The following is a 25151-nucleotide window of genomic DNA, read 5'->3' as shown; positions in this document are numbered from 1 at the left end:
GAGAATGGTGGTAGTGGGGGTTGAGGGAGGGAGAGCTGCTAGTTGGCAAGACAGCTGAGGGGAATGGAAATATATCCTTACTGAGGGGGGTGGTGGCCTTCTTATTCATTGGCTCTAATTCCCTCGCCAGACAAATGAAATGACAATGCTGTAGGGCTTAGAAAAACTGGGGCAACTTTGGGGCAGTGGGCGGCTGAGAATTAATGACAGCCTGCCTGGGCCTTTGAGTGGCAGATAAAACACACAGATATACACTTTGCACATTTAACCAGATCCACTCCTCACAGAGTTTCCCAATCTTTTGTCCCAGTCACTCATCTTCTTAAGCCTGATTCAGAAAAATGCATATACCATGTCAAATACTTTTGTTTTTGTAGGAAGACTGTAACATAGATGTTTGAGGGGATAGTTTGGCATTTTCCCAGCACATTCGGGAATCCCTGCCTGCACTCTGACCATAATTAGTGTGTGGCCTTCAGAATGTAGGCCCAGGAGGAAAGAGGCCCACATAGGCCAGGCCCACTTGGCTCTTCCCTCTTTCCCTTCCTCACTTCCGCCCCTCTCCCCCCATCAGGCAGTCCAGCTGTAAACCATGCTTACCAGGTGCCTACTGGTCATCCCTAGAAGGCCACACAAAGTGTTGCACCCAGGGGCTTGTTTGGCACTTTCAGAGTTTATAGCCTCTGGACTAGAAAAGGAATGACCCATTTTATTTTATGAGGTCAGTGGGAAATTAAAGTAATTAGCAGGAAAAGGACTGGACTGGGTGTCAGAAGACCTGGTTTTACTTCCAGCTGGGCCACTACTTAGCCATGTAACCTTGGGCAAGAAACTTAGTCCCTGCAGACCTGTTTTCTTTTTTTTTTTTTTTTTTTTCCCAGCTGAAAAATGAGGTCTGAATGAAGTCATCTGGGGAGTAGAACTGAGCCAAGTGATCAATTTTCTATGTGGGTGGCTGTGCCTATGTGGCTGTGTGTGTATATGTGTAAAGTATGAAAAGATAAACCCAAGAAGATATGGACTGAAGCAACTACAGCACAAACACTCAGAAGTGAAAGTGAGCAGCTGGAATGGTGAGGAGGTGTGTCAAAGGGGAGAAACTTCTTTCCCAATGGCACTGTAAAACAAATTGCCCTAAAACTTTAGTGGTATGAACCGAAAACCAATTTGTTAAAAACGATCTTTTTAAATGATTTTGTGGGTTATGAGTTACGGAAGGGCTTGGCTGCTTTGCTGTCACAAGGCATTTCTCAAGAGGTTGCAGTCAGATGTTGGTGGAGACTGCAACAATCTGAAGGCTCCACTGAGCTGAGTCGTCAACACATCTGGGGACACCCAAGATGGCCTGTCCACATGGCTGGCAGTGGATGCTGGCTGTTGCTGGAAGCTGAGCAGGGCTGTGACCAGAAGGCCTTTCCAGCATGACTTTCTTAGGGGAGATACACTCTATGTGGCAGCAGACTTCTCTCAGAGCAAGTATCCAAAGAAAAGAAAGCAAAACTGGCATGGCTTTTTCAGATCCAGCCTGAAAAGTCACATAGCAACCTTTCTATCATACTTAATTGGTCAAAGCAGTCACTGGCTCATCCTGGTTCAGAGAAGCGTGTGGGGCACTCTTGCTCTTGATGAGAGGATGTTTAAGAATGTTGGGGTCAAGTGCCAAAGTGCCACAGACACCTGACAAGAATGCTCTGATTTTTCTCAGTATCTTTGAAATAAATGCCTTGATAATTTATATAATGTAATCAGCTTTCTGAGATAAGAGGATTCTTGAATAACCTGGTTTGCTGAGTGCTTATGACGTGAATATACTTAAAGAACCACAGCGCTTCTTAAGTAATGTCTATAGCTCCGAATCTGAGATAACTTTAACTTCCATAGCTGTTTGATGTGAATAAAGTTAGCTACCTAACTCCTCAGTGCAAGGAAAAGGCAAAGAGCTGTGAAAAATCAGATAACTAGACTATTATTTCTAGACTGATTGGATGCTTCAGAAACAGGCTTCTGCTCCTGGGAATCGGACAGCTCACTGTGAATATGGGACAATAATGCTACACAACATGTAGGAAAGAGACCCAACTCACCAGGAGTGCCTGGGAGCAGGCTGTGACCAAGGGAAGACACCCCAGAGTAGATCTCAGGTAAAATGTACCCTACCTGGACTTGAGCTCTTCTGAGGCTGGTGGCTGAGAGCAAACACACTTCACGTGCTTCCTTGGTCTAATTTCAAGGATTACTCCTTCCCATCTTGTGCAGCTGCCATCAGACTGATTTTAGTTCCTGGGGATTAAACAGTTTCTGAAGGTTGTTATCACTCCCCTTCAGTGGAGCATATCTTCAAACACCTTCCTGGATAATTACCATGGCCTAGTGATTGGGCAATCACCAGAGTGGCTTCAGACACACACACACACACACACACACACACACACACACACACACACCCCTCCAGCATATTCTTTTGTGTTTGTTTTGTTTTTGCATTTTCAAAGCCCAGCGGTTTCTGAGAGACAGTAGAAGGACAAAATAAAAAGACATATGGTAGTGCTTAAATTATTCCCCCAAAGGGAAAGTGTCCAATATGAAATTATTCCATCTTCCTACTATTCTGGGGTGGGGAGGGAGGCCTTTCAACCAAGAAAATCATAGTATACCCACAATACCCAGAGGAGAACTGAATTATATTATCAACTTCCAAATACAGTCAGCAATATTTTACCAGAAAAGCTGTTTTGCAAAAATTAAACCTCTAATGTTTACACTGGGAAATACCTCCAGTCTTCTCTGCCATCTCCCCCAGTCCTCTGCACACATACCCACCCAACCCCCCACCCACCCACCATACACAAACATACATACACAATCTCTTTTGCTTCCCAGAATTCTTTGTTTGGTTCACCTCTTTTATACTAACATGCGCATAGGTGATTCTGTAGTGAGATGCCCAAATATCTCCAAAAGGAAAGATTACACAAAGTAGAATTCTGTCTCTCATTTTTCAAAATGTTCTAAGAACCGGGAATTCCCGTTGTGGCTCAGTGGTTAATGAATCCAACTAGGAACCACGAGGTTGCGCGTTCGATCCCTGGCCTTCCTCAGTGGGTTAACGATCAGGCATTGCCGTGACCTATGGTGTAGGTCACAGACGAGGCTCGGATCCTGCATTGCTGTGGCTGTGGCATAAGCTGGCGGCTACAGCTCCGATTCAACCCCTAGTCTGGGAACCTCCATATTCCACGGGTGCGGCCCTAGAAAAGACAAAAAAAAAAAAAAAAGATTGTCAGTTTGGGGAGTTCCCGTCGCGGCTCAGTGGTTAACAAATCTGACTAGGAACCATGAGGCTGTGGCTTCCATCCCTGGCCTTGCCCAGTGGGTTAAGGATCCGGCGTTGCTGTGAGCTGTGGTGTAGGCCGGCGGCAACAGCTCCGATTCAACCCCTAGCCTGGGACCCTCCATATGCCGTGGGAGCGGCCCAAGAAATGGCAAAAAGACCGAAAAAAAAAAAAAGTTCTAAGAACCTATAGACTCCTCTGATATGAGCCATGGAACATGGCCAGAAGGAAATCAGCGAGACAATTTTGTGAGATCTTTTTTTAAATTATTCCCCCAACTTGATAACTAGAGGAGGGAGGTGGGGGTTGGGTTTGAGCTTTTTGTTCTTTTACCCAGTTTGTGCAACTTCAGTCCATTTAAGCCAGGCTTATGCATGCTATATAAAGGTTTTATAAACTTTGAGAAGTATTTTTAAACTTCGATTTTAGAAACAAGTGATGCATTCACGGTTCAATATGAAAATACTGTAAAATGTATATATTGAGAGATGTGTCCCCGTCTACTCCAGTCCCTTCCCATCTCACCCCTGCTCCTTATAGGTAAGCACATTGCTAATTTCTTGTGTATCTCTCCGTTGTTCATGCTAACACAAGCAAACGCAAACATGTCCATAATTTCCTCCCCTTCTCATTGTTTTTGAGATGGAATTTAAGAGAGAAAGAACTGGCTTTTTTTGCTCTAGTGGTGGGAACACAGAAGTGGAGAAAACATAATGGGATATCAGAAGGTCTTAAGAATGGAAGTGATTTCTCAGTTATTTTGATTCCCCCAATCACTTTCTTTGACATTACTTCTTTGATTCAATCTATTCTTTGTGCCTCTTGAGTCTTTAAACTTCCAAACTCTACTGTCTACAAAAGGAAGATTTTAGATAATTTATGTAGTTCATCTCTTGCTTAATAACAGAGACTTGTATATGGCATCTCCTTAAGAAAAGAACAAAAAGCACAACAGCATGTTCAGAACAGGGTCCCCTTGAAAACAGCTCCCCTCAACCAGAAGTCTGACCATGGACACTCAAGTGCGGAGGCTCATCATGATCTGAAGGAAGAATATACATTCTGACCCAGAATCTTTTCTGTGTCTTATACGTACCCATGCACAGAGAAAACGAGGGCCTTAGAAACATCTCACTCTTCTGATACTTGGGAGTCTACAAAATTAAACAATTTTGTGGATTTTAGAACAACCACAGGAATATGCAGGTAACCAGATAACTGACATTAGCTATTGTGTGGGACTCTACCAGACCTCAAAAACAAAAAATTTAAAACTCATATTTTAGAAATAAACAAACAACAATGACAACAATCTGTCTTTCGAGCAAGTTGAACATGATAATGATGTAATTTACTATCATTTTTTTGGTATGCAGTATTACATTCCAGTTGAATAAAAGACAAACTAAATTGTGAGTGACATATAGAGTAAGTGATTGCATGGGTCACATCATAACAATTGCTTTACAAGCTGATACTCTCCTAAAGAGTCGTAAGATAGATGAGTTTGGCAAAATCAAATAAAATTTGATTAAGCATTTAAAGAAATCCTTAAGATGACTCATTTATTTTGATTTTTTATTTAAAATGAAATACATATGAACATTTTACAATGTCGTAATAGGACAAAAAAGCATGCAATAAAACTAATCTCCCTCCCACCCCATCGCAGTTTGTCAGGCCTATTCCTCAGATACAACCAACATACCACTTTCTAATGTTTCCCACAGAAATATTCTGCATATTGTAGTACGTAAATCTTTTTTTATTAAAGTATAGTTGATTTACAATATTGTACTAATTTCTGCTGTACAGCAAAGTGATTCGGTTATATATATTACATATATTAACAGTTTTATATACACACACATTCCTTTTACAAAATATTCTTTTACATTATGGTTTATCACAAGATATTGAATATAGTTTCCTGTGGTATACAGTAGGATCTTGTTGTTATCCATTCTATATATTATATTTTGCATCTGCTAACTCCAAATTCCCACTCCATCCCTCCCCCACCCTGCTCTCCCCCTTGGCAACCTTAAGTCTGTTCTCTATGTCTGTGAGTCTATTTCTGTTCTGTAGACAAGTTCATTTATGCCATATTTTAGATTCCACATATAAGTGATATCATATGGTATTTGTATTTATCTATCTGACTCACTTCATTTAGTATGATAATCTCTAGGTCCATCGACATTGCTGCAAATGGCATTGTTTCATTTTTTATGGCTAAGTAATATTCCATTGTGTATATGTACCACATCTTTTTTTAATTTTATTTTTTAAATTATAGTTGATTTACAATGTTCTGTCAATTTCTGCTATACAGCAAAGTGACCCAGATATATATACATATTCACACATTCTTCAATGTACCACATCTTCTTTATCCATTCCTCTGTCGATGGAATTTAGTTTGCTTCCATGTCTTGGCTATTGTGAACAGTGCTGCTGTGAACATTGGGTGCATGTAACTTTTTGAATTATAGTTTTGTCTGGATAAGTATCTCTTTTTTAAAACACAAACAAGAGCATGCCATAAACCTATTCTTTACTTGGCTTTAGTCTCTATCAGCACATGCACACCTATGCTGCCAGATATCTAGCTGAAAGGAAGGACCTCAGGTTATTCAGCCAGGCGCCCAATGTGTGACGATTCCTCTATGATGTGATTAAGAATGTTGGTAAAGTAAAACAAAATCACCTTCTCATGATATCTTTTTGTAAGTGTATTTGTCATACACTGAGTGTTGTCCCCTCTCCTTTTCTGGCATCTGTAAACTCATATGTTCCCCCCAAGTGATCACGTGTTGCCTGATAGCTAGGGCCTGAAAACTGCTCTTTTAAACATTTTGTTTTAGTTTTTTAGTTGTTTCAGGCAGGAGGATAAAATCAAAACCCTGTTATTCCATCTTGGCCAGAAGCAGAAGTGTCATATTTTTTAAACATCGAAGTGTTTCCTAAACTTGGATGTATACAATCATCTGAGCAACTCACTAAAAATGAAGATTCCTTGGCTCCCACCCAGAAATTCTGATTCAGCGGGGCTGGGAATCTGTATTTCTAATCAGTGGCTCAACTAACATAGCCCTGCCATGGACCAGACTGGTTGTTTGGGAACCACTGGCTTTAAGGATGACTGTATTTATTTGTCAGCTATCCTCAAGTGATACCACCATATGGACAGTTTGTTTTTCAGATGAACAAAATAGAAGTAAATGATGAGATAGATTTCTTGCCAGACTTTGAATTACTGAGTTTTTGGAAACATACTGCTGCCTCTGAAGAGTGTCTGAAGGGGCCAGAGTTCTCTTCCAGAGGGACAGCTCCACTTGGCAGGTGACACAACAGACGCAATGAGCTTGAAGGCAGGTTAGAGATGAGGTGGAAGGGGCGCATTTACTTGTCTGCACAGAAAGGGCACAGATCCCAGCAGCTTCAGCTTAAACTCATTTTGGGCAATATTTTTGGCTTGAGTGGTTTTATGCTTTTAGAGTTCCATTTTTAAGCACTGGGCCTGTCCAAACCCACTGAAGCTAAGCTGAAGCGTCCAAGGAAGATGCTGAGTTTCACACTGATCTCTGCTGAGTCTGGAAAAATTTCTCAGATTTGTCCAAACTGCTTTGTTGAGAAACCAAAACAAAAATCACTAATCCCAGTGGGGTTTGTAGGATCCTGTGGTTTTCATCCCAAACTATGGCAAAAGCAATTGTCAGTCATGTGACTTACAAGCCCAAAGGTTTCATTATGAAACCTGAAAGAAACCCACAAACTTCAGTCTTAAAATACACTCCCAAGAGAAAAAGTGGGAAAAAAAAAAAAAAAAAAAAAAGAAGGAAAGAAAGAAAGAAAAAAATCTTCTTAGCGTTGGCCTGGAAGCACAGACTAAGGAAACATGTCCAAACCAAATGTTGTCAGGGCTCACTACATTTAAATCCTAAACTGAATTTTATTCCATTGGGATGACATTGTTTATTAACACTGTAGAAACTGGATTGTCTAGAAAAGTTCAGGAGAGCTGGAGGCTCTCTCTTGTTTGTGCTATGAACAGAACTGGCCTGCTGTTAAGTAAACAAAATTAGTTCAACAACATAAATGATGTTTTATTTTGCCGTATCTCCCTTCCCCTAGGATATGTGGACAATAAATTATGAAAGTACTTATACTTTCTATTTTTTAATATAAAATTTTAGTCATCAAATGTCAGATCCTTTTACAACAATAATTCAAATTCTAAGATACAAAAGAATAACCTAGAGAATTTGTGACATCTGTATATTCTTGTTATCCATCACATTGGGATGTGACAAACTATTTCAAAATGTAGAAGTTTAAGAAATAAGCATTTTACTAAATTTCAGGATTTTTTGGGTTAGGAATTCTGACAGGGCTTAGCTGAGCAATTCTTCTGCTCAATGTGATCATCTGGGTCACCAACTGGTTTTTAGCTGGTGGCTGGTCTCACCTGGAAGATCCAAGACAGCTTCACCCTCATCCCTGGAAAATTGTAGATAGACTGAAAAGCTGGCTCAGCCGGGCACTTCTCCCTCTCCATATAGCCATAGAATCTCTCCACATGCTCCAGAGCTCCCAGAGACCACCTAGGCCTGGAACTGGCACAGCATCACCTCATTGTTCAGAACAGCCATGGGCCAATTTTGATGGGGAGCAGAAACAGACCCCACATTTTTTTTTAATGATTTTAATTTTTTCCATTATAGCTGGTTTACAGTGTTCTGTCAATTTTCTACTGTACAGCAAGGTGACCCAGTCACACATACATATATATATATATATTCTTTTTCTCACATTATCATGCTCCATCACAAGTGACTAGATATAGTTCCCAGTGCTATAAAGCAGGATCTCATTGCTTATCCATTCCAAAGGCAACAGTTTGCATCTATTAAACCTAAATTCCCAGTCCATCCCACTCCCTCTCCCTCCCCCTTGGCAACCACAAGTCTGTTCTCCAAGTCCATGAGTTTCTTCAGACCCCACCTCTTAATGGGAGAAAAGTCAAAGAATTTGTGGCCATCTTTTATCCACTACAATGCAAATACCAGAGTTATTCCTAGAAATTCTGATTTAGTCGGTATGTGGTAGGGTCCAAGATCCTGCTTTTACTTTTTGGCTGCACTCCCAGCATGTGGAAGTTTCAGGGCCAGGGATTGAACCTGTGCCACAGAAGTGACTCAAGCCACAGCAGTGACAACACTAGATCCTTAACCCACTAGGCCACCAACTCCAAGATTCTGCATTTTAGAAAATAACCCAATGAGATTCTGGTGCAAAGAATCCTCATAGCACACTTTGAAAAATGCCACTTTATAAGATGTGATGGAAAGTGTGTTATCGGAGTTCCTGATGTGGCTCAGTGGTTAACAAATCCGACTGGGAACCATGAGGTTGCGGGTTTGATCCCTGGCCTCGCTCAGTGTGTTAAGGATCTGGTGTTGATGCAGCTCGGATCCCACGTTGCTGTGGCTGTGGCGTAGATAGGTGGCTACAGCGCTGATTCGACCCCTAGCCTGGGAACCTCCAGCCCTGAGAAGACAAAAAAAAAAAAAAAAAAGAGAGTGTGTTATAATGAATTTGTCCATCAATTAACAAACATTGACTGATTGTGTGATGTGTGCCCAGAATCTCTTTAGGTGCTGTGGAGAGTAGAAAAGGATCATAAGGAAGAGATCTCAGCCCTGAAGGCGCTCACACTCCTTGAAGCCAGGGTGCAGGGGAGTCTGAATGCCAGGATCCCCTGTGGGAGAAGGCAAAAGGGAGGAGGGGGTAGTACTAAGTGGGTGTGTCACCAAGGTGACTGAGGCAAGCACCTGAAGCAGAACCATGGGAATCAGATCAAAAAGTGTCGCAATGAGTAGGTGGGTAGAATAAATTATGGGGGGAAAGGGAGCTGTTCTCGGAAAAGTTTCTAGACAGAAATAGGGATGGAGCAGAGCAAGGAAGCAGGGGGCATGACAGCTCCTAAGCAGATTTTTCAAAGTGTGATCTTTTTTCGCAGGTGTTTGACAGGACCACTTCCCCTCATCTTTTATTCCTCCCCAATCCTGGCTTTCTTTCTGGTCCTATTTGCCTGTGCTGCTGCTCCTGTTTCAACATGCCAAGCAGCTCAGCTCCAGGACAGGACAGCCAGTTCTCTCAGTAACAACATGGACCTTCAGGGTGGGCTTTTGACTCACCCTGCATATGGCCTCAGCAACCAAATCATCTCTGGATCCTACCCCAGAGCAGACACTGTATGCATGTGTGTGTGAGAATGTGCATGTAAAGGGGTGACTCCTGGGGGAGGCATAGGGTTAGGAAGCCTTCAGGAGCTGGGTCAAGCTATGAAGGGTATAATCGAGGGTCTGAGCACACTGCTGAAAATAATATTGAGAAAGATCATTTGTAATCTAGAGATACATGGGATGAGAGATAACAGCGAAATGAACTTGGTGGCCTCAGACTAGAAGAATGGGTTGGGACAAGTGCTGGAAGAGAAGGCCATCTGTAAACAGGATTATGTTGTAGGATGGCACAGGGGATAAAACCTGGCTACTAAAATGTCTTATTTGGCTGGATAAAAACACTTCATCCCGTGGAAAATAGTCCCTTTTGTCCTGATCAGAGGCTGTGGTCAGCGCTAAGTCTAAGTTTTGAAAAGCCAGTACTAAAAGCCAGGACAAGTAGTAGCCAGGGACGGTGTCAGCAACCAGGCAGGGACCTGGGCACAAAGGGAAGTTCAGTGTTTATGGTGAGCCAGGCAGGAATCAGCCAGGCAAGGAGTCAGAGGATAGGCCGAAAGCAGGCTGGGCAGCCATGGTCTCACAGAACAGGGAGCTCTCTGGGCCAGGGGATGCTCACATACAGGCAGCACAGGGAGACACAGATTTCCAGAAACTGGGTCAGAAAGATAGGCATGGATCACACCTTTTTGTACATGGTCTTATTCCCAGCCACGGCTAGGGCAGGAGGCAATCACAAAGTCAGTCCATGGAGTTCCTGTCATGGCTCAGCAGTTAATGAACCCAACTAGTAAGTATCCATAAGGATTTGGGTTCGATTCCTGGTCTTGCTCAGTGGGTTAAGGATCTGGCATTGCCGTAAGCTGTGGTAAAGGTGGCAGACGCAGCTCGGATCCTGTGTTGCTGTGGCTGTGGGGTAGGCTGGCGGCTGTACCTCTGATTCGACCCCTAGCCTGGGAATCTCCACATGTCACAGGTGCAGCCTTAAAATGACAAAGACAAAAACAAATCAGTCCAGGGCCACTGGGTCCATCTTCAGGACAGGATAGGAAGGGAGGCCTCTGCCAACTAGATGAAGGTGTCCCTCAGGCAAGCAGCTGGTGCTGCTATGAGCTCTAGGGGCCCTTTCCTCCAGGCAAAGGATTCAACCCCCACTGCAGGTTTATCAAGCAACTGCAGTCTGGACTAGCCCTGAGCAGGGCCTTTGTGCAAGGCAGAAAGTACGTAACCATACAAGGTGACCCCAGTGTAGAGGCAGGGATGAGGCTGATTTCTGTCCTGAATGTTTGAATCCACTGGCCAGAATTTGATTTTGTTTTTTTTTTTGGCTAGAATGCCGAACCTGGGCCTGGGATCAAACTTGTGACGCAGCAGCTACCCAAGCAGCTACAGTGACAATGCCAGATCCTTAACCTGCTGCACTACAAAGGAAACTCCCTAGAACTTGTTATTTTTTTTTTAAACCATAAGTCAGGAAACGTTGGGGTTTCTCCGTACCTCATCAGACACAGGGGTGGTAAATAAGTCAGCACCAGAGGGATACAAAACATTAACACCGGGCTAATTGGGAAAACAGGGAGCAAGTGACTAGGTCCAGGGCATCTGGTGCCTACGTACTGTCACGCCAGCCAGCTATCCAGTAAATGGCTGCTTGAATAAGGATGAACTGAGAAAGGCTACTGAAGGCACTGCTGCCAAACATATTGTTCCAGTTGAATGGTAAGCCATGTTCCACACCCTGGCAATTGGAGGACGAAAGCGTCTGCTGAGCTCCTTTTAAGATCAGGAAAATACCACCTCATTGTGGAGTTACTGCTGAAGATTTCAGGACAGTCACATCAAACACACCAGTGCTCTATTTTGCCAGCCACTCCGGGTGGGGGGTGGGGGTGGGGTGGTGTCTTTGACCAAAAAGCTTTTCTTTTGCTAGTCAAATAAAAACCCTTAAAATACCTCTACTTTCTAATTCATCCATCCACCCATTTCCTTATCTGGAGATTCCAGCTTTCCCTGTGAGTGTGTTGGTTCTGGCAAGAGGGCTCTTGACCCGATTTTTTTTTTAGTCGGTCCAACCAGTTAGTTTTGACTTAGGCTAATCTTTTGTTCAGTATTTCTTGAATGCTTGAGGTGTGCCAGACACTGTGCTCAGGGAATGCAGAGATAATTATGACATGGTCCCTCCCTCAAGGAGTCTGTAGCATGGACGGAAGGAGGGACTGCTGGACAATGGCTGCCTACCCAGCACCCATTCCTTCTTTCTTCCTAGCAGAATCCTAACCCTCCTTTCACCTCCCCTAAACACACACACACACACACACACACACACACACACACACACACACACACACAGAGCCTACTTTGGGGATAGAGTGCCAGGAGTGTGAAGCCAGAAACAGAATAAGTTCAGAAGCTGAGTTTAAGGGGAAGGGAAAAGGTCTGTGCTGAGAGTCCACATTGTTACTGGGCGGACTGACTGTCCATCTTGGATCTAACCTGCATGATGAGCTGGGATAGGAGCAGCGCCAGTAACAGAAGAAGGAAAACCAGAGTGTACTTGTGGTTCATTCATTTTCACTGTTTTTAAATATTATATTGCATGAATATACATAACTTATTCATTCATATAGTCAATGGACACTGGGTTATTTCTCTTAAAATTGTGTTTCTTTGAGTTTTTCTTTTTTTGGCTGTGCCCATGGCATGCAGAAGTTCCCAGGCCAGGGATTGAAGCCAAGCCACAGCTGTAACCAGAGCCACAGCAGTGACAACACCAGATCCTTAACCAACTGAGCCACCTGGGAACTCCTGTGGCGAGATGATTTTTGTTATTATAAACATTCTTAAACAGGTCTCCCAGTGCCCATGTGAAAGTTCACATTTAAAGGATAATTCTTTTTCTATGATGGTACCTATTAACATTTCTATCGGCAGTGTGAAAGTGTACCATTTGCTCCACATTCTCATTCATACTTCATTTCATAACACATTTTTTATTTAATTAATTAATTAATTTATTTTGTCTTTTTGCTATTTCTTGGGCCGCTCCTGTGGCATATGGAGGTTCCCAGGCTAAGGATCAAATCGGAGCTGTAGCCACTGGCCTACACCAGAACCACAGCAACGTGGGATCCGAGCCGCGTCTGCAATCTACACCACAGCTCACGGCAACGCCAGATTGTTAATCCACTGAGCAAGGGCAGGGACCGAACCGCAACCTCATGGTTCCTAGTCGGATTCGTTAACCACTGCACCACGATGGGAACTCCCCTTTTTTATTTTAGAAAATCTAATATTTGCCTTAAATTTGATTTTTAATACAAATTGAAATTTGAATTAAAATATGAATTTGAATTTTTCTGATTACTGAAGAGATAAAGCATATTATCATGAATATTGGTCATTTGTGTTTCTGCTTCTATGAAAGCTGATTCAAGCCATTTGCCCATTTTCATTTTGAGATACTTGTATTTTTCTAATTGATTTCTAGGAGTTACTTATCTATTCTGAATAATAATCATCTGTCAGTTGTATTTGTTTCAAATAACTTCTCCCATATTATAATATATTTTCACTTTTTCATAGTGTCTCTTAATGAACAAACGTTCCTCAGTTTTCATGTGAGTAGACTTATCAATGTTTTCTTCGTGGTTTATACTTGTTTGGTCTTTTTAGTAAGTCCTTCCCTATACAAAAGTCATGAAGATACATTTTTCTATTTTATGCTAAAAATGTTAAAGTTTTACTGTATGTATGTCAGTTTAATTCACCTGAGATTGATTGATTATGTGTATGGTGTGAAATAGGGATCCAATTTCACTTGTTTTCCATTTATATAAGCAAGTATCCCAGGACAATTTCTTGAATTACTCTCCCTTTCTCCAAAGATTGCAATGCTACCTCTGTTGTATATTGTTTCCACATGTACAGGTCTGCTTCTGGTTTTTCTATTTTGTTCTTTCATCAGTTTGTTTATTTAGTCTTTCTTTTTTTTTTTTTTTTTGATCATTTTATTTCTTTAAATATTTTATTATTTTTATTATTTTAGGTTTTTATTTTTTTCTATTATAGTTGATTTACATAGTTCTGTCAATTTCTGCTGCACAGCAAAATGACCCAGTCATACTAAATATATGTACATATACATCTATACATGCATATATGCATATTATCTTTCTTACATTATCCTCCATCATGTTCCATAACAAGTGACTAGATATAGTTCACTGTGCTATATAGCAGGATCTCACTGCTTACCCACTCCAAACGCTACAGTTCGCATCTACTACCAATACCCCCTGGCCTTATTTGCCATAACTTTATGAAAAAATGTTGCTATCTGGAAAGGTAATTTTCTAACCTTATTCTTCTTCAAGACTGCTTAACTATTTTTAGGTTGTGCTCATTAATATACACTTAGAATCAATTTGTCAAGTTCTTTGAAAACCTCTGTTGGGATTTTTATTAAAATTGAACTGAGTTTATGGATCAATTTGAGGAAAATTGACATTCTCATAATAGTAAGTTTTCCTATCCATTAAAACAGTGTATCTCAATTTATTTAGGTCTTTTAAAATTGTTTTCATTCACTCAAAATTCAACTGCTCTGTGATGGATACTTACACTGAGGGGCTAAAATCCTTGCCCTGATGGAACATACATTGGGGAGGTAGGGAGAAGACAACAGAAAAAATTAAATAAGCAAAAATAACAAATAAGTAAACTAATAAATGCAAGATCAGAAGTAAGCAAGGAAACCAGCCACCTGCCTGTCTAGGGGCAGACAGAAGAAAAGCAAGTCTGGGAAGTTTCAAACTAGGAGTCTGGGATAGCTGGAGTGGAGACAACAAAGGCAGGAGTTGCAGAAGATAAGGTCAGAAAGGAGACAGGGACCCATTCACATGGGTCAGAGAAAGGCTGGACTGATGAAGCAGGACGTAAGCAGGGAGGCCATACATGGGGCTCCAACAATAATCAGATGAGCTGTGATGGTAGCTTGGACAAGAGTCCTGGCAATGGGGTGGAAAGAAGTGGCCAGTGAGAAGCAGCACCAAGAGGATTTGCTAATGAACTAAATGTGAGGTGGGAGAGGATCCAAAGACTGATTAGTCCAAGAGATATGCCTGAGCAACATGGAGAGATTTTGTTGCCATTTACCAAGATGGGGAAGGATAGGTCAGAGGGATAATATAGGAACTCAAAACTGGGCATGATATGTTTGAGATTTCTAGTAGACAGCTCAGAGGAGGTGCTCTGTGGCCTGCTATTTTTTTTTTTTTTTTTTTTTTTTGGCTGCACCCCGAGGCACGTGAAAATTCCTGGGTCAGGGATCAAACCCCCACCATAGCAGTGACAGTGCTGGATCCTTAACTCACTGCACTACAAGAGAAATCCTCCATGGCCTGGTAAATATAGAAGAATGAAGTTCAGAAGGGAGACTTCAGTGAAGTTATACACTCGGAAGTCACTGAACCAATCAGTCAGAACCCCAGTAAAAAATAATGGCATATACAAATCAGGAATATTTAAGGAAGGTTTAGTTACAGAGGGACTATTTTTAGAGGCATGTGTATATGTAGGGAAACCCAAGGAATTGTGGAAAACTCTGGGTGTTGCAAAAACCTACAAATATGGGAAATAGGAGGCCACAGGAACTGTGAAACAGGTGGGTGGAGACGGGGGTCTTGAGAAGAGACATCTTTAATTAAGAGTCCTTACCCAGCAGAAGCAGAAGGAATAAATACCCCAGTGTCACTCTTCTCTCTCCCCTTAATATCCTGCCACCACACACAATTGTTTATAACCAACCAGAAGCCAGAAGTTAAAGAGTCCTGTTGATAAAATACGTACAAGCCAACCTCCTGAGGCAAAGAATAGGAAGGAGAAAGATGGAGGACAGATCTAGAGGAAAAGAGAGGACACCTGGAGCAAGCTGATAAGATGGTATTTGAAGCAATGAGACTGAACGAGATGACTAGGGAATGCATGTAGACAGAAAGGAGGACAGCTCCAAGGACTGAACTCTGGAACATTCCAATTCTTAGAAGCTGTTTGTTGCTAAAGTATAAAAATAAAATTAGTTTGAATATATTGATCATATTATCAAACTGGCCTGATAAAACCCCAATATTTTGCATACAGTTTGCTTTGGGCTCTCGTGCAGATGGTCATAGCCTCCACAAATATTATCAATCAGGTTTCCTGCTTTTCAATCCTGATGTTTTGCTGTGTTGGTTAGTAACTCCAATATAATGTTGAATATAGAAGTGATGATAATGACTACTATTAGCTTATGAGTAATTTAAAATGGAATGCTTTTAATGTTTTATAATTAATAAAGATCTTTACGGCAGGTTTTTGGTAGGTATTGTTTGTGGATTATGTTTATGTGTTTGTTTTTTCCTTTTTAGGGCCACACCTGTGGCATTTGGAAGTCCCAAAGCTAGGGGTGAATTGGAACTGCAGTTGTGGACCTACTCCACAGCCACAGCAACACCAGATCTGAGCCCACATCTCTGACCTATACTGCAGCTTGCAGCAACACTGGATCCTTAACCCATTTAGCAAGGCCAGGGATCGAACCACATCCTCGCAGATAGTATTTCAGCTTCTTAACCCAACGAGCCATAACAGGAACTCCAATGTGGTTTTTAAAATACTAAACTACTCATCTATTCCCTGGATAATCTCAGCTTGGTCATGATGTAATATATTTCTTTATGTGACTAAAGTCTGAATATTCACAATCTAAGAAGGTGTGATTTATAATGCCCGTTTTTACAGATAAGAAACTGAGACTTATTATGTTTAGAGAAAAACATAATATGCCTAGGTTTATACCCAGTAGATGGCAGAACAGAGTCCAAACTCAGGTCTGTTTGATTCTAAACTTATGCTCTTTCCACTCACTGTCCTCCTTAAGGGCAGATACCAGGTCTTTTCACTATGTCTCAAATGCCCAGGACAGTGCTTACTCAAGAAATTTGTTGAGTGAACATTGAATGGATGCTTCAGGACCCTATAGATTCTTTGAAGTTTCCTTAGCTGTAAAAAAATTAAATAACACTTTTCCCATCTTAGGTATTGGTCACAAACTGATGTTCAATGTAAACAGAAGAAAAGATCTACAGAAGTAGACCTAAAGATAATCTTAGTAGTTCTTTACTACAGTTCTTTAAATTCATCACTGGAAGAATTTTAATCCATTGGAATGGGTTTAAAAGAGGCCAGTAGGAGACAGTCTCTTAAAATGCACCACATCTTCCTTAGTCAATGTTTATACTAGTGTGTTCGTACTCAAACCAAAGAAATCAAAACCACTGATGGTTAAGTCTTCGTTGAAACGTCTTCATTTCTTCAGTACAAAAAAAAAGTGCTATTTCTTAGGCAGATATGTTTTAGAAAGACTGGCAATAAGCCGCTCCAATTAGAAAAAGAAGAATGTGTAAAGACATATCCAAGCAAGGTGTCAAGCAGAAAACCAAGTCACAAAGGCTTTGGGAGGGAAATCCTCCTCCATCCTGCAAGACCCTAGGATGAGCCTCTGTGGCATAAATAAAGCCAGGAGAATTTCTAACATAAAATATTGGCCAAAATAATATGAAGGAGTCAACAACTGTAGCCAAAATAATATTTCACTGCTTGTTGAAAAACAGGCAGGGAAAACTACACTGTCACCTCTTCTGGGAAAAGCAAAAATAAAGTTGTATTTCAACCTTAATTTTCCAGCTTGTGGGCAAAAATAAAAGGAAAATTACTTCTGGGCAATACTGCATGTATTATAGAATAATGAGCCATCTTGGGCAGTTGAGCAAGAAGCAGAGCAACCAATGTTCTTTTCTCTAAAAAAGAATAATGCAGTGAGTTCCTTTAAAATAAACCATAAAAAGAAATGCTACCTCCAAAAGGAGATACAATGATATATACATCAAGAGCCATCTCAGAATGTCATACATCTCTATTGAAGAGACAGTGTGACACCTGGGAATAAATAAGAAGTAGAGCATTTGGGAGGCTGATCTGTTGACACACAGCTCCATCACTGCCTCATGGCCCTTGAAGTTATTTCATGTCAGTCTTCTTCTTTCCTCCCTCCCTCCTCTCCTTCCTTCTTCCTTTCTTCCTTCCTTTCCTCATTCTCCTTTTTTTATGTTTTAAATGTTGATTCATTGAACAATCCAACAAACTTATTTGTGAAGCCAGTTATTAAAATAGTACCAAACATTACTAGGTTTCAAGACTGGCTTCTAAATGCACAGATATGGCCCCCTCTATGACTCTGTGTTGGCAGACTCTAAGATGGTCACCAAGATTTCTGCCCCCAATGTACATGTCCTATAGAATCTCCTCCCCTTGACTGTCAGAAGAACCTGCCAATATAATGGGATATCATTCCCGTAATCGTGCTATGGTATACGACAGAGGGGTTTACAGATGTAATTAAGATGCCTAATCAGTTGATTTTTGGGTTAGTCAAGAGATTATCCTAGGTGGGTGTGACCTAACCAGAAGAGTTTTAAAAAGTGATCAGAGGGATTCTAAGTGAAAGAGATTTCTCCTGATAACCCTGAAGAAGTAAACAACCATGTTGTGAACTGTTTATAGGGGAAGCTGTGTGGTAAGGACCTGAAAGTGACCTCTGAGAACTGAGACGGTTCCTGACCAATGGCCAGCAAAAAGGTGGGGACCTCTCTCCAACAAGTCCAAAGAACTTAATTCTGCCAAACAACCAGTAAGACTGGAAGAGGAACCTAAGCTTCGGATGGGATTGAGCCCTTGTTGACACTTTGATTTCAGCCTGATGAAACCCTGAGCAGAACACCCAGCTAACGCATACCCAGACTTCTGATCCTTGGAAACTATGAGATAATGTCATTTTAAGCCACTAACTTTGTGCAGTGACAGAAAACTAATAAATCTATCCTTGAGCCTTAAAGTTTGATGACAATATCCCTAACCTGAGGTTTTGGGGTATGGTGAGGACTTACTAGGTAAGGTAAGAGAAGAAGCTAATGAGCTCCTTCATTTAGCTGGAAATAGTCTCTACTGTTTTAGTGGAGGGCATGTGATAGTCATTCCTGAGGCTCACCAAGTACTTCTAACTCTCCCTCCATACCCATGACAGCCATGGTGCAGTCCTTGTTAAATGGACCACATACATCATGTTTGTCAGTGTGGATCACTTGGAATGACCAAGGCAGAACTCCCCAAAACTCCCTTTCCCTCTGCTGCAGTCATCATTGTGTTCCTCATAGCCTGTGCCCTAGAGTGAGGATACACAGGCAGAGCCTATCTTGCTAACCCATGCAGTCGCCTATAGAGTGAAAATTAAATCTTATCTGCAAACACTACAACTTTACAGTTGTTTGTTACTGCATCATAACTTAGTCCATGCTCTCACATGGTGAATTATTGAGCCGCATAGCCAAAAAGAACAGCCAGAGAACCGGGCATGAGAAGATAAGAAGACAGGAGAATGCTTAACCTCTTACAGTATTCACATGCCTAAATTAAGAAATAAACAAAGAAAAAACAAAGAACAACAAAAGGGCCTTAAGTGCAAGCAGAAGAGAAGAAACATGAGAACAACAACCATCACTCATCTATGCTGAAAAGCACAAGGATCACAGGATCCATTAAAGTCTGAGAAGGCAGAACCAGTGAAGTGGCCGGCTCTTTACTTTGTGGGGGGGAAAGTGGAGGAAGCACTTCTTAGACAATTCTTGTTAGGATAAAGGCCATCACCAGTCTTTGCGTTTGCATGTTCCCTTAATTTCAAGGGCCTAGAGGACAGTCTTCATACCCTGCTCAGCACGATTGTCAAAAGATAATTTAGAAGGAGTGTATCTACTCAGTGGGAATAAACAATACAAACAAAAGGTCTGATTAAAAAAAAAGTGCTATGATAGTAGAAAAAAATAGATGGGCAGTACAACCCTGTTTTTAGCATCATGTTGATTGGGAGATGTTAATGTTAAACAATCAGTTTGATCAGTTTTAAGTTCCTTTTCAAAAACCATTCAGATGGTTTCTGTGGCAAACACTTATCTTAGATTTTAAAGATAGAGGTTCTGATGAAATGTTCTTTGGGAAATTAACAGAAATTCCATTCCAACAGATTTAGATTTTGAAGATAAAAATATCACTGGCTCTGTGAATAGTGGGATAGTTAAAGCAGACATGTATAAATTAAGCTAACCCTGTGTATATCTTTTCAAAATGTTATTCTGTTCAGACCACATCAATAATGCAGAGCTAAGGAAATGGACTAAGGTATGAAAGAGATATCTTGACCCTAGAGTCAGTGTCTTTGACCAATTATTACAGAAGTAACTAGATTATATTTCTCAAAGTTAAATCCGATCAAAAAGAGACACCACCCAGGAATTTCCTGGTGCACAGTGGGTTAGGGATCTGGCATTTTCACTGCTGTGACTTAGGTCACTGCTGTGACATGACCCCTGGCCCAGGAACTTCTGCATGCTCAGGGCCCGGCCAAAAAGAAAAAGAAAACAAAGAAAAAGACACATAAGATACATCACCAAGAACTAGAGCTTGACACTATTATACTACTTGTGGAACATTTTTCAAGCTGAATATATTATCTATGTCTACATAGTAGGAGGAAATGGAATACTGAGTCAATGACTGGGTATTTTAGGCTATAAGTTTATATTTACAATGAAAGCATAAAGTAATTGTGACAAAATAGGTTGTTAAATTGAATCACCTAAGGTAAATGCTTTAATTCCGTCACCCCACCTTTTTTATAGATGTGTGTCATAGCTTTGGGGAGAGATAAGGATATTGTGGGTGCCTGAATGTTGGACTTAGGTGCCAAGGGACGCACTCCTACTGATAGTCCAAAAGCTATTCTGGGTGCAAAATACTTGCTTGCAAGTCATATGTTCTTCTCACTCCAGTGCTAGGTGATGTTACCAGCATATGGCTTCCATAGACAAGCTGGTTGCTATATTTTTTAGGTTCTATCTATATTTCCTTGGATCTGTGCAATGGAGTCATTTGGATGATGAAAACAAAACAGCTTTCTCTTGAAAGGAATGTCATTCTGCTCTCACAACACAGAGAAGTACACTTAGTGGATATTTAAATGTAAATAAATGCATCGGATTAATGCTCTCGGCACCCAAGAGATACTAAAATAGGCCACTGATGACCTTTCATGCTCCACCTGAAATTGTAAAAAGGCAGCCCAAGAGGTAGTTTGGATCTTTTTAAAGAATCACCACCTTTCTAGAACCAGTTATCCCACTTGGTTTCTCAGTTTTTCCTCTAAATAGCAATGTTGATGCTTTATTAGTTAATCAATAAGACATGATACAGAGCATGGTTATCATAAAATAATCATACCCTGGAGCATTTTGAGGCATGAGCTACTTGCCTCTAATCAGATTGGGTTGAGATTACCTTTGGATAACCACACTCTTGGGAACTGTCTCATTTCTATTATGAGTACATTTTATAATAGGAAAAATGTACATTCCTGTAGGGGGAAAATGAAGTTGGCAGCTTATACCTAGCAATCATTTCAGTTGAGCCGAGAAAAATTCCTCTATTTGAACAAAGTCAAACCGTGCACCGTCTATTCAAGCAATGTCAGAGAAAAGAGGCAGCTCACATGCTACATGGGTAATGCGATACAATGGAGACTGTATTTTACTTTGGCATTGCAAGCTCCAAATTACATGCAAACATTCAAAAGGGGCATTTGAAACTTGGCATGCATGTTTATAAATGGTACATTATGAGTCTGGAGTGGGTTTAGGTGTGTAGGTTACAGTAACAGATGATCTTCAACGTAAAAATGGAACAAAGCCTTTCTTTAACTTCCTACAGAGAAAGATGTTCAACTTTCTGCTTCAATTATAATCCCAGGCACACTGGAGATTCCGTTAAGAGCAATTTCTCCCTATTTCTCCTTATCCTGACCAGCCAAAAATTTTAATCAAATTACACATATTGGAAAGTTAAAGACAGAAAAGCCCAGTGAGCCATGAAATACACTTTACAACAGTGTGCACAGCACTTATCCTATTGGTTTAGAATGGTGGAAAAATCCATTTAAAATGTTAGATGAACATACTGCAGAGATAATAATAAATTCTTAGAGCTGCAGGCTTTTAATCCTATTTTTCTATGCATAGGACTTATATCCAGGAATTTTTAACATGAGATTAAATGATAAAGAAAAAAAAGATGGTGAAAATACTTATATGAATTGTTCTGTGATGGAAGTAAATATTTGTAACTAATAATGAAACTGAGATACAAGAAAGCCAGAAAATATTATTGCCATATTGATAGAATCAAATGTACTATTTATGTTTGTCTTTGGTAGCTATATGGGTCTCAAAATAAACACAAAATTATTTCAGGTTGATCTTCAAGGAGAGATGGTAGACACAATCTTGGGATACCATAGAGAAACAGTCTCATTTATAGACTTGTGACATTATAATTAAAATTAGCTTCTACATGGCAGTACTGCATTTGGTTATGACACCCCTTTTCAATACTGGTTATTTCAAGAGCCTCAGAGTATCTGTCTTGGGTCCAAAAATTGCTTAATGGTCTTACTTATTTGCTCAGAATTGTACTTGATTTCTGCAAAACAGCTAGGACAACTAGGCTCCTGGCTTGAAAGAAATAAGGGCTGGCCAAAAAGAAACCATGTAAGGCTTTTACTCATCTTTTAAAATTCAACTCACAGAACTAGATGAAAGAGTCCATTTTTAATTATTCAGAGAGCAGAAAGGCTCCCTACCTCAGATTTCCCCAAGTTGGCAGATTACTCATATTTTCTACTAAAAGTTTCATTTCGTCTCGCCCAAAGGAGGCCAATAACAGTCTATAAGCAAAGTATGGTGCTACCTTATACATCTCAGAATGAAAGTCAACTGAGGGCTCTGTAGGCGGAGCTAGACTGAAAAAGTCTAGGGAAGCTCCTTTTCTTCTGGCAGCAGTGACTGCTGGACCAGCCTTGCCTTGACTGATGTGGGAATTCTCAGAGGCCTGAATCAAACACTCCTCTTCTCCACATCCCCTGCTCCATTAATTTCCTACCACCTTGACTCTGCCATTACGGTTGAACCGCAACAGTTTTCCCTAAGGTCACTGCATAGTCAAACAAGTGGCTTCCCCAAGGTTCTCCCTGAGTGCTGTCACACTCACCTCTACTAATGACCAGGCTCTTGGATTTCCTTCCTGCTTATGTGACCATTCATTCTGAGTTCCCTCCTAAAGTCTGCTCATCTTTACTTGCTAGATCCCTTTCCCTTCTTAAATAGTAAACCTCTTCTCAAAACCAAGAATGTCTTTGTCCCTTTGCTTTCCTCTTTGGGTAATAAACCCTCTTTTATAGTATCAACTGTGTCAATACCATAAGTTCTACTTTGACTTTTCACCCCTCAACAACTTCTTATCTCTCACTAACACTCAAATCTGAAATGACTGAGGTGCAGAATTTCAAGGTGACTCCCTGTGATTACTGCCCTCTGGTATCCACACCTTTGTATCATCCTCTCTTCCCTTCAGGGCAGGTAGAGCCTGTTACCTGCATCTAGCCAAAGAATACGGCAAAGGTGAAGAGACTGAACAGGTGGAAATAAGGTCCCTAATCAGTTGACTTTGAATTCATCAAAAGGGAAATTATCCTATGTGGGCCTGACCTAAAAGAGGGTGCAGGCTTACCCTAACAGAAGAAATGTGAAGCAAGAGAGACACTCCCTGTTTACCTGAAGAAGCACACAACAATGTTATGAACGGCTTAGGGAGAGCACAGACTCTCGGTGATGAGCCCAGTCCTCTAACTACAAGGAACTGAATTCTGTCAACAATCAGAATGAGTCTGGAAGGGACCTAAGCTCCATATAAAAATGTCAGCCCTGGCTGACAACTTGACTGCAGACAGTAGGACCCTGAGCAGAGGACACAGTTAAATTCTGTCCAGACTCCTGAACCACAGAAGTTGTGTATTTTTTTCCTTCCTTCCTTCCTTTCTTTTCTCCTTTCTCCCTCCTCTCCCTTCTCCTTCTTTTAGGGCCACGTCTGTAGCATATGTAAGTTTCCAGGCTAGGGGTTGAATCACAGCTGCAGCTGCCAGCCTATGCCACAGCTACAGAAATGCCAGATCCAAGCCATTTCTGTGACCTATGCCACAGCTTGTGGCAACGCTGGATCCTTAACACATTGAGTAAAGCCAGGGATCTAACCCACACCTTCACAGACACTATGTTGGGTTCTTAACCTGCTGAGCCACAATGGGAACTCCAAGTGTGTATTGTTTTCATCACTAGGCTGTAGTACTTTGTTTTGCAGCAATAGAAAACTAATATATTTATCTTCTCAATTTCTTCACTATTGTCCTCTCAGGCTCAAATCTATAAAGTTACCTATGACTCTTTCCCTTCATCAGATACAAAAGAGAAAGACTTGTCATTTATTCTTGACCAGTATCTACTGAATTAAAATACATTCCTCTATTGTGTTCAAATTTCTCATTTATTCAGCAAATATTTGCGAGATACTGTGTCCAGCTCTGGTTACACAATGCTGAACAAGGCATAGTTTCTACCCTTAAGCAAAGTTAAATTTAGTGGCCAAAATGAACACTGATCATATAATTGTAAGGTGCTTTGAGAGTTCTGCAGGGACTCTAACATAGTCTGGATGGGGAAGAAGGCAGGAAAGGCCTTATTACCTCAAGCTCGAATTATTGTGCCAGCCCTCTACTGTCTACGCCTATTTCTTATCCCTCCAGGGAGTATACTTATAGTTACCAGGTTTCCCTTTCTCAAAGATACTTTAAACCTAATGGCCTCTGTTTAAGTACTTTCAATGGCTACTAATAATCTCATAGATATCATAAGCAAAATATTAATAAGATTGTGGCAAATGTCAATTGTTCCTTATCTAACAAAAGCCCAGAAAGATTTAAATACTTGACCGAAGCCATAGAAGTAGTAGAAATAGGACTGAATTCCCTGTGAGCTAACTCTGAAACAAATTCTTTTTTCACTATTGCTACTTCTTTTGATATTATAAAAAAATCTAATGAGTATGAAGCTTACAAATGTCATAGATAAATCAGGTACATTCCCCAGAGGAAAACCACATTACCTATTTTTGGTCTACATGCTTAAAGTTAATCAAAGATCAATATTTGGTTATGGAGTTCCTGTCATGGCGCAGTGGAGATGAATCCAACTAGGAACCATGAGGTTGCGGGTTCAATCCCTGGCCTCGCTGAGTGTTAAGGATCCAGCGTTGCCATGAGCTGTGGTGTAGGTCACAGATGTGGCTTGGATCCTGAGTTGCTGTGGCTGTGGCATAGGCTCATGGCTACAGCTCCGATTGGACCCCTAGCCTGGGAACCTCCATATACTGAGTGTGTGGCCCTAAAAAGCAAAAAACAAACAAACAAACAAAAACAAACAAAAAAACTGGTTAATACAGCTGGCCTCATAAGACTGAGACTATAAAATGAGGGTCACATTTACATTTATAACTGGATTACAATAAATCTGAGACTCCTACCTGCTAGAGGAATACAGCA

At 40.9% G+C, this 25151-nt stretch overlaps 1 protein-coding gene across 5 annotated transcripts in view; it reads right to left on the bottom strand.

Annotated features, from left to right (window-relative positions):
• Positions 1–25151, bottom strand: part of ZSWIM6 (zinc finger SWIM-type containing 6) — a 347609-nt gene that overhangs the window by 283370 nt on the left and 39088 nt on the right. For all 5 annotated transcript variants that reach the window (XM_085002300.1, XM_085002299.1, XM_085002301.1 and 2 more), the window contains 2 exons: positions 4429–4486; positions 2158–2280 (listed from right to left, as the gene is read on the bottom strand). The gene's annotated coding sequence lies outside the window, so the exon portion shown is untranslated. The remainder of the gene's footprint in view (positions 1–2157; positions 2281–4428; positions 4487–25151) is intronic.

This window comes from Sus scrofa, chromosome 16, assembly GCF_054392235.1.
Source record: "Sus scrofa isolate SSC_HxYL_T2T_F1_AM1 chromosome 16, Sscrofa_HxYL_maternal_Yorkshire_Landrace_v2.0, whole genome shotgun sequence".
Classification (NCBI taxonomy): Eukaryota; Metazoa; Chordata; class Mammalia; order Artiodactyla; family Suidae; genus Sus; species Sus scrofa.
This window is presented reverse-complemented; position numbering and strand designations above follow the sequence as displayed.